Source organism: Macrobrachium rosenbergii, chromosome 14 (genome assembly GCF_040412425.1).
Source record: "Macrobrachium rosenbergii isolate ZJJX-2024 chromosome 14, ASM4041242v1, whole genome shotgun sequence".
NCBI lineage: Eukaryota > Metazoa > Arthropoda > Malacostraca > Decapoda > Palaemonidae > Macrobrachium > Macrobrachium rosenbergii.
The window spans coordinates 26,960,678-26,973,177 of record NC_089754.1 but is presented as its reverse complement, the minus strand read 5'-3'; the positions used below and the strand labels follow the sequence as shown (position 1 = coordinate 26,973,177).

The window sequence follows — 12,500 nt, the reverse complement described above, 5'->3', positions numbered from 1 at the left end:
CTACCTTTGCAGTTTACTTTTGGTAAAAACTTTTTGACTTAGGCTACGAAACCTCTGCAATAATAGAAAGTTACTAGACTACAGCTGACTTGGTTCACGTTGCAACCAACATGTATTACAAAACTGTAGGGAATTCTGCCCATGAATATCATGTAAACAAATCATTTTGACTGAATGATTTTGCCTGCCAAATAAGTTAAAGGTAATAAACTCCATTGGGAACAGTATTTGGAAACAGCTGGAATTTGTTTGTGTGTGTTGCTCTCTTAAAACAGCTGGAATTTGTTTGTGTGTTGCTCTCTTAAAACAGCTGGAATTTGTTTGTGAGTGAGTCGCTCTTTTAAAACAACCTTCAACCTTTAATCATCCATCTGAACCTCGACAGAGGCTTGTGGGTGATAACCTGTACTTAACTTGACGTTGCAAGTAGTCTTGCAAGATGCACATCTCCTCAATGAGTCCTCAGGCGGTGGCTGGACAGCTGTTGCCAGGTCATGGATCAGACTGACTGACACAGTAGGACGAATTCTACACTCTTGGGCATCTCTGCTTCTTGCTTGAATGGGCATGCCCATTAGAGCTTCCTTTTCTTCAGTCAACTTTCGTATATCGGATTTTTTTGCCTGGTCTGAAGCTTTATTTTAATCTCCAGTTTCCTACTAGTAGACTTTTCCACTTACTCTTCAAATTTTTTGACCAGTTTGAATAACTTTTTTTGTTCCTTTCTAGTTCTGTTCATCCGCGTCGCACTTACTTATCGATAAGAGGAAGATCACTCTTCTGTCGCTCTTGTTCTTCACTCTCCTTATTAATTTTAAAGTTCAGTTATACAAAATTTGAATTTATTCCGGCAGCAGAGATGAATATGTGTAGTTAAATATATTGTGTACTTATATGTCATCGTGCAAATACACAAACGCTTGCATATTTTTGCATAAGGATTGTATACCTAAGAGTGCCATGACTTGGGGCGAGTGTCTAGCCTATAAATATTGAGAGAGAGAGAGAGAGAGAGACTGAGGGTGATTTGGATCTAGCGGCGATCCCGCCAAAGCATTCGATAGCTCACATTACGCAATGGTTTATGCAGCCAACATCAGAGTCAAAGTAATCAGTCACGTCATAACCGTATCGGTTAAATGAGATTTTTACTTTTTATTTTATTTTATTTTATTTTATTTTATTTTGGGTTTTTGCCAGATTTTCATTCTTCACTTTGATTCATGTAGACTTTGGCTCGGTAAGAGCATCCGATTGCCCGCTCCGGCGGCCTTCGTATTCACGGTTAAACAATTTAAGATAACTACCTAAGGGTTATTAAATTAAACAATTTGGATAATTACCTACTGGTTTTTCCTCTGTTGGTCTCGATAATTTTTTGTCATAATATTTCAGTGATGCATATTATGCGATTGTCAAAGCAAAGTGACTTGCTAGCCTGCGACTGCTCGGTAGTTTCCGTCTCTTGACGGTGTTATTCCCTCGATTTGCGATGTTTAACCTGTATATTTTTACTGGTGACTTGGAGTTAAAATCAATTCTGCGCTTCCGAAGAGGAAAATGAATATTTTGGGGACCAAATTTTTGGTCGTTTTGTAGAAAATGTGAAATTTTCAAGTGCATGAATCATTTTTACGAAAAAATTTTTTGGGAAGCATTACAGCAAAGTACTTGTAAACGATGTCGGCGTTAACTGGCCATAATAAAGCACATTTTTGCATTGAGTTTGGCTTTAAGAAGTGAATAGTATTTATGTGGTATTCGTGGATAATTAAATAAATGCAGGAAGTAAAATTACGTTATTGTATGAACACTGATAGGTTGTAATCAGACAGCTTTAGAATTTTTTTGGAAACGCTCCGTGAACAACAAAATAATGGTGTACTGATTGCGTTCGTTCTTTTGGCTGTTCCGACGTCAGCGCTTCTGCAGATTGTTATTTTTGGCCGATTGTACGGTCGACTCTCAGAGAATGATTCTCCGACTTTTGTTATAGACTAAATACAATGTTGCTTGTTGGGTATAGTGGTGTGATTGTTTGTTCATGTAGAAATCCTGTTCCTAGGGATAAATTGCCTATACCTTACTTTGGAATTTATCAGAATAACGTTCATTTGTGCAGACATGGCACAGTATGTGTAAACGAGTGCAGTTTGCATAGTCTCGTAGCTGAGGATTCGTTGAGAAGAAAGGCAGCAATGGCTGACAATTCTTAGGAACACGGAGTTATGTCGGGTCGATTTTGGCATTTCCTGACCGCTGTTACTCGCTGCAAATATTTCTTCCCACTTTCTTTCCGTCTCTCTCTCTCTCTCTCTCTCTCTCTCTCTCTCTCTCTCTCTCTCTCTCTCTCTCTCTCTCTCTCTCTCTCTCTCTCTCTTCCTAACACCTGAAGCAAAATATTTAATGCTTCATTAGATCTCTGAGGAATGCGCATATATAGATATATAAATGTTTTTACTTACATTTCTCATTCCATAATGTTGCTAAGGGTTTTATTTTCATCAAATCATTAACTTCTTATTTTCTTCATCAGTCAGTCAAATGTCTCATTAAGCTCTATAATATATATATATAAATATATTATATATATATATATATATACATATACATATATATATATATATATATATGTGTATATGTATAAATATATATATGTATATGTAGACATAATATATATATATATATATAATTTCGCATGTATTACAGAACTTAATAAGACTTTTGACTGCCTGATGAAGAATACAAGAAGTTAAAAGACTGAATGATTTTGATGAAATTAAAGTCCTTAGCAACAGTATGGAATAGGAAATGCAATTCAAACATGTATATATCTAAATGTATGCCCATTCCACAGAGATCAACTTTTTGCTTGACAGGTATGTGTTTCGTAACAGCCACAATGCCCTTTCAACTTCCCTATTTTCCACACGTTTTGGATACGCTTATCTATGTAAGCCTTGGATCTGTGTGGAGAAGAAATGCAGAGGCTTCCACTTTCGCAACACGAAAGCCTTTTATTCGCTTTTTGTTCTAGTCCTCCGGGGCTTGATGACCACTCAAGAAATTCCATGTTATTATTTATATATATATATATATATATATATATATATATATATATATATATATATATATATATATATATGTATGTATATGTTTATATAAATATGTGTGTACGTGCGTGTGTGTGTGTGAGTGTGTTTGTGAACACCGTACTGTACATGTGAAGTAAATAGTATTTTTAATATTATATATGAAGGTATGCGTTTGGATGTTTATTAACGTGAGCCGTAAAGTAGCCAGCATTAAGTTGGTTATTTTCTTGTGCTCATTTATTTGCAACTGTTGCAGTTGTGGCAACTTGGGCTGTCCTTGCATTGCCAGTAACGCAGATCATAAATATTAAGAGGAAAGTAGAAGGAAAGGCTGGAAGATCGTAAAACGTATAATAGAGGGAAGAGAGGAGGAGACCTTTAAATTTAGAAGCATTAATGAATAAGCCATTATATATGTGTGTATATGTATGTATACGTGTGTGTGTGTGCGGGGCGGGGTTTAATGTCCATTTTAACCCCGCAGTAATAAAAGCTGTTTTAAATATGTATATTATCGTATAATCTTGGTGCGAGAAAATGTGCGATTCACCATTTTCTAACTCATTTCCTTTTATTAAAATGGAAGCCTGTATAGTCGGAAAAGATTTTATTAGTAATTCACATTTTTCGATAAAATTCGTTCTGTATTCTACGCTTGCTACTATGTCACTTCTGCATTGCTTTTACTACGACAGGTGAGTGACGTTGTTAGGGAAAGGTTGACCAAGATATAGTTAATATAAAGTTGAAATCATAAGCGATCTTTTTCTTTCCCAAGATTCAGTGGCCATCCTCATTTTATTTGGCTGTTCAATCAGTAGGTAAAGTGTAATTCTCGACTGAAATTAAGTTAGTAATTAAATTTTCTATCGTTTGAGTTTAAGGTCATGAATGCATTGCAGGTTTTTTCACCGAAGAAAGAAATGAGCTCCACATGCTCAGTTTCATTAGTGACTTTCATTGCTGCTTTTTATATCAGAAAAGGTGCCGACAGTCGTGGGTCTTCAGGTTGGTTGTATGTTACTGTATTTGGCCTGATAGTATAGAGGAGGTCAGTTACAAAATGGACTTTCCTCGTTAGCGTCCCAACATTCCCGATGAAAGGATTTTTGAGGGTGATGCTAGTTATCACGCTGAATTTGCTGATTTCTTTTCTTTTTTTTTTGCAATTAGGAGTTATGAGATTAGTGAAGTTTAAAGGGAAAAGAAATAGCTCCGTGCCAATGCCATCAAGAACATTTATTTCACCGACTCCGTATTGAAAGTGGCCACGACGTCCTGCATGGCAGATCTGCACGGCGTGCAGTTTTTACAGAGGCTTTTGAGGTTTGGCTGAGAAAAAGCAGATATTCTGAGATGATTGACTGACTAGGCATTTTTTGGCGGCACAGATACCAGGGTCACTGACGTCTTCTCTGAAGATGGCAAGGGGCGCCTTTTCCCCGTAGCATTCAAGCTTGATTCGCAGTCTCCTGAAGGAAGTCGTCTCCAGCTCACATGAGGTCATCAACTGAAAGTCAAATCGCGACGCCATAGTACCGAGGCAGGGCATGATGGTATGGGTACCAGCGCCGTACCTCTTGCAACTGCTCATCTTTCTCCCCCTCCTCCTTTTCCTCAATTCTTTCTTCTTCTTCTTCTTCTTTTTCTTCTATCCTGCTACTCAGATTGTTCCGAGGAGCCTTTCTACTGTGAAAGGACAGGCAGAGGTCATCCATGCTACACCCAGTCAGGGCCCGACGCCGTCGCAGCAGACGACGTCGATCGAAGGAACGACTGACCGACCGACCGACCGACCGCTCGTAGCTCCCGTTGGTGACTCACTCGATCGTTATTTGGTCATATGATAATGAAACGCAGCTACGCGATGAAGCTTAGTCCTATCTAGCGCGATTGAAATAACGAACGAGTTCTGTTGGTTCCCTCCAGAGCAGGTGGCACCCCGCCATGTTAGGAGGGTCTTTGGTCTCAAGTGAAGGTATGCAAATTGAACTTCAGTGCTGGAATATTTTCCTGCTGGCGACGACTTTATTTACCAGGGCTGGTTTCATGGAATCAGGATCATTTACAAAGGAGAATGAAGCAGTGATTGTTTTCGCCTAAAACAACGAAGACTAAGTAATTTATGAATAGTGTCAAGGTACTGAAGTTGTCTGTATGCATCAGATTTATGTAAATACTTATATAGTTTAGACGCACCCTAAGGCCAGCTATATAGTTTAGACGTACCCTAAGGCCAGCTTTCTTCCCTATGGGTACGGTCGTAATTATTAAACTGCAGAGGAGTCTGTTGCAAATGGCATTTTAACCACTATATTCCGCAGCTATAAAAGTTCTGACATAAGCAAAAAAGAAAGATACTTATAGAGACATTGCATACAAATTAATTCACCACACAGTCTTTAATAATCCCTTGCCCAAATGTCAGACGTAACTTTTTTTTTTTCAAGTAAATCCAGAAACTTGCTATGCTCCGCCCATTACCTGGAAAGCCCCTGATGTCCCAGTGAACATAGCAAAAAGTAGGAAGAAGAAAAAAATAGCAGCCAATGGGAACTCTGGTATGTCTGAACCTGAAGGCCCTTATGAAGAGCAAAGGTTCCCTCCTTTGTGGTTCTTCCAGAGGTTTCGCCTCGCCTCTTCGAAGCTAAAAGGAAAGCTGGAGGAACAAGAGGTTGCAGTATAACCTGAAGCGTCCTCTTATGCCTTGATTTCTGGTACCTACGGAAAGGTCAAGTATGGGGCGAGTAAACATAAATCTTTTGCACGTGGTTTTTTTTTCTGGGGTGTCACTTAACATTTTGCCTCTCTTCTCCCGAGAAAATAAAAAGGATTTTAAGAGAAATAAAACCGTACACAGAAGGAGGCCATTAATTACGACAGCCCAGTCTTTTATTATAGTAAATTTCATCTCAAGCCCCTCAAGGAGAGAGAGAGAGAGAGAGAGAGAGAGAGAGAGAGAGAGAGAGAGAGAGAGAGAGAGAGAGAGAGAGAGTTGTCTAACCTCACTGCCGTAAACTATGCATATTCCTAGTGTTAGCGGAGAAATATGAAGAAAAATACAAACTCAATAATTAGCTTTGCCACTCTTGTATAATTGGAAGCCATCCAAAAGCACTACCTCCCTTGGAAAAACTGCTGCTAATTTCTGTTTTGGTTAAACCTTCACTTTCCGTTTCTTTTCCCAGTTACGTCACACACACATACACACATACATACATACATAATGAAGGTTGCTGCCACATTCATGCTTTAGCTGTTGAATCGTGGATGAACCCCTGTACAGAAAGCTTACACAACAATAGTCGCTTTACACACCTGCAAAGAAGGCTCATCTGCAGTGCAATAATCCCCGCCCCCACACACCCATACATGCAATATCACACTTCCTAGATTTTTCCTGTACCTCTTTCACGCCATTTATCCAGCGATTTTTAGGTCTTTCTCTCCTCCCTCTTAACGCTTTCAAATTATATTCTCTTTTCACTTATCGGTCTTCCTCTGTTCTTTCTACATGACCAAACCATCTTAAAGAACGCTTAAGTTCTCGATCTTTTAGCCGCTTATTCTACATATCTCCGTTTTTCTCGCCCATTCAGTTCTTCATATGATATCTTTACAACCTCAGCCTTTTTATTCAAGTAAATCCATCGTCCACTTTTCACCTCCATAAAGAAGAGTTGGCTCAACAATTCCCACATACATTCTTAACTTGGGTTCCATAAACATGTTCAAGTCTCTTCAGAGGTTTTTGCTTACACCCTGCAACATTTCTTGCTTCGCCTAATTTTGTATATCCCTTCCCTAAGCTTATGTTCCTCCATTTTATTTATTCCCAAATACCTCTAGGACTCAGCCTCCTGTAGTCTGCCCCCCAGCCTTATATACTCGCATAGCCTTACTCATGTTCTAACCTTTACGCTCAACTTTCTACGCTTGCTCTTTCATGTTCTTCTTCAGTTCCTGAAGTTTCTCCTTTCACAACTCCTTTTATCATACAAAACTTTATCCCTATGTCTCATTTCCTTTTACTAACTTCTCGCTTCGCTCCATCTATATTACAGTGATTCTTAAACTGGGGCGCGCCCCCTAAGGGGGCGCCAGAAGCTTACAGGGGGGTCGCAAGCAGGGTTGCCAGATGGTGCTTATTTTTTTTAAATTTGTGATATTAATTGCAAAATTGCAAAAACATTATCACTGCTTCCATCTGTTTTCTAATTATTATCTCAAAACATGCCAGAAATTCAAAATATAAGTCAATTCATTTCAAGTCTTATTTATGAATTGAAATATAGAACAGTGCATACTTATAAAAAACTTAACACCAATAAAACAAAAATCTATCATTCATCAATATATTCATATAAGCAAATAGGCAACATATTATTTACAGTTTATAGTTGGGATCTATACATATTTGAGAGGGGGGGGCGCAAGGCAAAAAAGTTTAAGAACCACTGATCTATAAAGACACTGGAAACACTTGTAGGGCACCCGACCTCCTTTCTGTGTTAGAGGGAGTGGCTCTAATGGATAATTATTAACCTTGCGACTTTCAGCTATTATTCTGGGATGGGGTTGTTAGCCCGTACCCCGCACTATGGACCAAACCATATATGTACACACACATATATACATATATATGTACACATATACATACATACAAAAAATCTCTATCAGCATTATTGTAATCACTCAACCACATAACAGCTTGCCCTTGACCGGACATTTAACGCCGTTGTCTTTTTTAATCTTTATTTATTTATTTTATTTTATTGATATACTTATTTTGAGAAATGTCGTTTATTTTCACGTAGACCGTTAGGTATTATCGCAGGTAGATGAATTTGACCATTCGTATCCATAATTCATGACTTCATTTAAATCATAAGTTTATATCCAGTGATAAATCAGAGCTCTGATTTTCAGCTGCATAAAACTGATGAGATTATAATTTTATGAGTTTGATAGAGTAAAAATTTCAGTATCGTGCATGAAGATCAGGTGTGATAATTTTGATTGGAAAAAAAAAAACAGCAATTTTAACTTCACGTGCTTCCACAACCAAAGTATGACAGCAAACAGATATAATACGAAGGAGAAAAGTCGAGACTGGGCGGTATGTGTAAAGAGAATGGTCAAAATCTTTTCCTACTTTTACAAACATCTATCATGACATTTTCACTAGCAGGCGATGTGCCCGGCTCTTCGGCAAAGGTATCAATTACCCGATTGTAACCTCACCAATGCGATCCCGGGTTCTAATTTTTTTTTTTTTTTTTTTCGATTCTTGAGAGAAAAATAGTTGATTTCGGGAAATGAGAAACATAAAGGGAACCGGTACGCTAAACATTAAACGACAAGGTACATAATTAACAGGGATTTTGATATTAGGAGTATTAAGTATGTGGAGTTGGGCTCGCAATAAAGAGTTTTCGAAGGAATCTCACTTCTTTGGCGTATTCATTCACGCAGACGCAGATTACATATATATTATATATATTATGTGATCTTTGTTGTATGATCGATAGCATTTTAGCCCTCCAACCGAGATGACTCAGGGTCGATTCTTGGTGAGTAAGGGCATAGAGGAGGCGAGCATCGTTAAAAAGCCATTTTTCATCGTTTAGCCTAAACATATAATTAGTTATCTAACAGTAAGCAACTAAGTAGTCAACCGGGCCCAGCAACCTTATCCCAAAAATAGCTTGCTGAAGACAGGAAAGAATAGACCTAATGGCGCAACCCACCTAAAATGGCAAAATTCATTATAGTAAATATATATATATATATATATATATATATATATATATATATATATATATATATATATATATATATATATATATATATATATATGTATATATACATAATTTATATATATATATATATATATATATATATATATATATATATATATATATATATATATGTATATTTATGTGTGTGCGTTCACGTTTATGTGTGTGTGTGTGTGTGTGTGAGAGGGAGAGAAAGACGATGTGTGTTTTTGTGTGATCAGCCAAGGCCACCCACAACTTCACCAAACAGCTACATAGTAAAATATTGACACGTAATCGTTAGCGAATATAATAGTATGTACAATCTGTCATTAGCTAGAGATGAAAGCATCTGAGGCACCAGTGACAAGTAAATGCGCCGAAGTTTCTTCGGCGCAATCGAGTTTTCTGTACAGCTTCTAATGCTGTATGAGCCGCGGTCTGTGAAACTTTCAGCCACGGCCCAGTGGTGGCCTGGCCTATAGCATTGCCAGACGCACGATCATGGCTAACTTTAACCTTAAATCAAATAAAAACTACTGAGACTAGAGGGCTACAATTTGGTATGTTTGATGATTGGAGGGTGGATGATCAACTTAGTAATTTGCAGCCGTCTAGCCTCATTAGTTTTTAAGATCTGAGGGCGGACAGGAAAAGTGGGAACAAAAAAAAAGTGCGGACGGACAGACAAATAGCCATCTCAACAGTTTTCTTTTACAGAAAACTAAAAACGCTCGGCGCTCACCACCCCCAGTGTCAAACCCATGTGAGCACAAATTTTATCAGCTATAAACATAACATCGTCTGAATTCCAACAAAATCGTACAAGTAAAGGGCAGCCATAACCAATCAGAGTTTCTTTGTATAAGTGATGGTTAAATTCTGTTACCAAAATCACGGCACTGATGTATAGGTTTCTGTTTCTTAATTAAGCCTGGAACATTTGAAACAAGGCTGGGTGTTCCACCTCAAATAAGTCCTCTCTCTCTCTCTCTCTCTCTCTCTCTCTCTCTCTCTCTCTCTCTCTCCAATAGGTACTTTCCTTTTTATATCAAAATTTAATCACTAGTCAGATACGAGACGCAGCATTGGTCATATTATCTGAAAAAACATCCACGCGAAATTTTTTTCATCATCCTGCTAGGTAACAGACAAACAAAGAAACCAGTATAAAACTCTAAACTTCCTTAGCTGACATAATAATAATAATAATAATAATAATAATAATAATAATAATAATAATAATAATAAGTAAAGGGAAACATTCGGTCTAACTGACTTTGTTAAAAGATATTCCATTTCATGTACTTGGTATTTCTTTGTCCTAACTGACAAGTTGGCAAGAACCCCGTTGTTTTTTTTTTTATGACTATTATTTTTCGCTTCGCGCTGAATGCGACTTCGTCTCTTGCATTTCATTTGGCCTCAGACGCACAAGATAAGTAACATGGAGGAGGTTCGCTGCCAATTTCATCACGCTTCTTGCGCTCTCGTCATGCGCATCCAGTCAGCCACTTACATGCCCGCATGACTGAAAACATGAGCGGTGGTGGTATGCGCATGAGTGATGTTTTCCTTTCGTATCGATATCTATTTTTTTTAATGGTGCTCATTATCGTCTGTTCTTGTTTTAGTTAATTATCTAATTTTCAGATATTATTCCATTTCTTTTGATGCCCGTGATATTTATCGTTTTCAGGGTCATTTCACAGAATGTGAAAGGATTCGTAAAGCTTTCAAATTGTTATTCAGGCTTTCGGGTTTTTAAAATGACTCTTATTTCCTGAAGATCATTTTGTTATATGTTTAAAACTGATACAGGACCATTTTTCCTAATTTCAACAATATCTACAATTTTTCCACGTGTCAGAAGAATGGAATTCTGTGAATCATTGTAAGTCCCATCATCGTTACTTCATTGCGATTCAGTTCATAACAGAGAGAAGTATACACTCTGAGACAGGAACAGGAGGACCAGAGAGTGAAACTGTGCGTTGCCTCTCTCGCAAAGCAGAGTATCTTCGATGCCCTCCAAATACGGATCGCTCTTCCGATTGTGTAACAGCGAGCACTTTCGCTCGAATGCCGATGAGCAGACTGCTTTCCGCCAGCCGCACCGCGAGAGGAGGGAGTTCGCCAGGAACTGCTCGATTTATTTGAAGAGTTTTTGCAGTTGGCGTCACACCATCAAAGGTCAGCGATGCCTGTCAGAATGAAATAGAGGAAGATATTATGCTTGGATTCTTTTTGTGGATTCCCTCTGATTAATCAGCCAAATTAGCCTCGATGCATCACTAGAAGTCAAGGGAGTAAAATCTCTCTCTCTCTCTCTCTCTCTCTCTCTCTTCTTAGAGGGTGTTAGGATATTGTAGTGACATTTTATTGTATTTTTTTATTATTATTTGGCAGTAGGAAATCAGCATAAATTTCACATGACTAAAGATTTATGAAGAATGCGAAGGGTACAGAGGATTATCAACGTATTTAGATTTCAAACAGTTTACCCAACATGAAGTATTTCTCTCTTGAGCAAATACAAGGAAGCAGTGGATATAACGGAAGTAATTTACAAGAAAACCGTAACCGAATTAAGTAAACAAAAAATAATATTGACCAAGTCGTCTTGGACGAAAGTCTACGGTAAGTATATTTCACATTTTATTTTGTCATTGTTTTAATTGGCAATTAAAATTCTAAGCGCAAGAAGACAGTGACCAGAATATTCGATAAAAAGATATGAAATAAAATCACGTCTGACTAGTGAGAGTTGAGTACATTAGTCGGACAGCGGCGGAATCTTCACCTAATGAACTCATGAGATTAAAAGACCCGCTTACCACTTTCGATTATATGTGGTAATAATACATTACGTGTACATCCGAGAGTATTTTCATCATTTATGCTGGGCGTCTTATGGTATTAATAACACTATTATCGTTTGATCATCATAATAACTACATTAATGATATAAATAATAATAATGACTTGTTATCATTTATTGCTCTAAATATAAAGAATATTATCTCGCTAATGAATTCACAACGTTTCAGAATTTTTCCCAGCCTTCCTTGATCCGCAAAAAAAGGACAAAAACTCCAGCTGAATTGTCTACATCAGTCATTATTTGAATTCATTTGTATATACAGTACATGAATACATACATTATATATATATATATATATATATATATATATATATATATATATATATATATATATATATATATATATATATATATATATTCTTAACACAGATATAAACGATGTACATTTCTAAAGAGTGAATGTAAAAGCCGAGAAATTAAAATTAATCGACCACATAGTGTGAATAATGACGCATATTTGAGAATTTTACGTCTTGTTGATTTTTGTTACTTACGTCATCGCAATCATTATGGTAGCCGCAAACGCTGCGTGACGCAAAGGACCTCTCTGTGAAATTCTGCCATTCATGGCTTTCCTGTGCTTAATCTTCCATAAATCTTCATTCATCTCCAGCCTCCCTTCCTACAGTTCTTATCCAAGTATGTCTGGGTCTCCCATCTCTTCTGGTGCCCACAGGAGCCCAGCTGACGCTACCACGTACTGTTTTCCCAGGGGTTGCGTTAGGGACATTTGCAAGCGAT

The 12,500-nt window shown here is 37.5% G+C and overlaps 1 protein-coding gene across 6 annotated transcripts in view; it reads left to right on the top strand.

Annotated features, from left to right (window-relative positions):
* LOC136845831 (steroid hormone receptor ERR2-like) overlaps nt 1-12,500 on the top strand; it is a 345,697-nt gene that overhangs the window by 283,602 nt on the left and 49,595 nt on the right. The window lies entirely within an intron of this gene.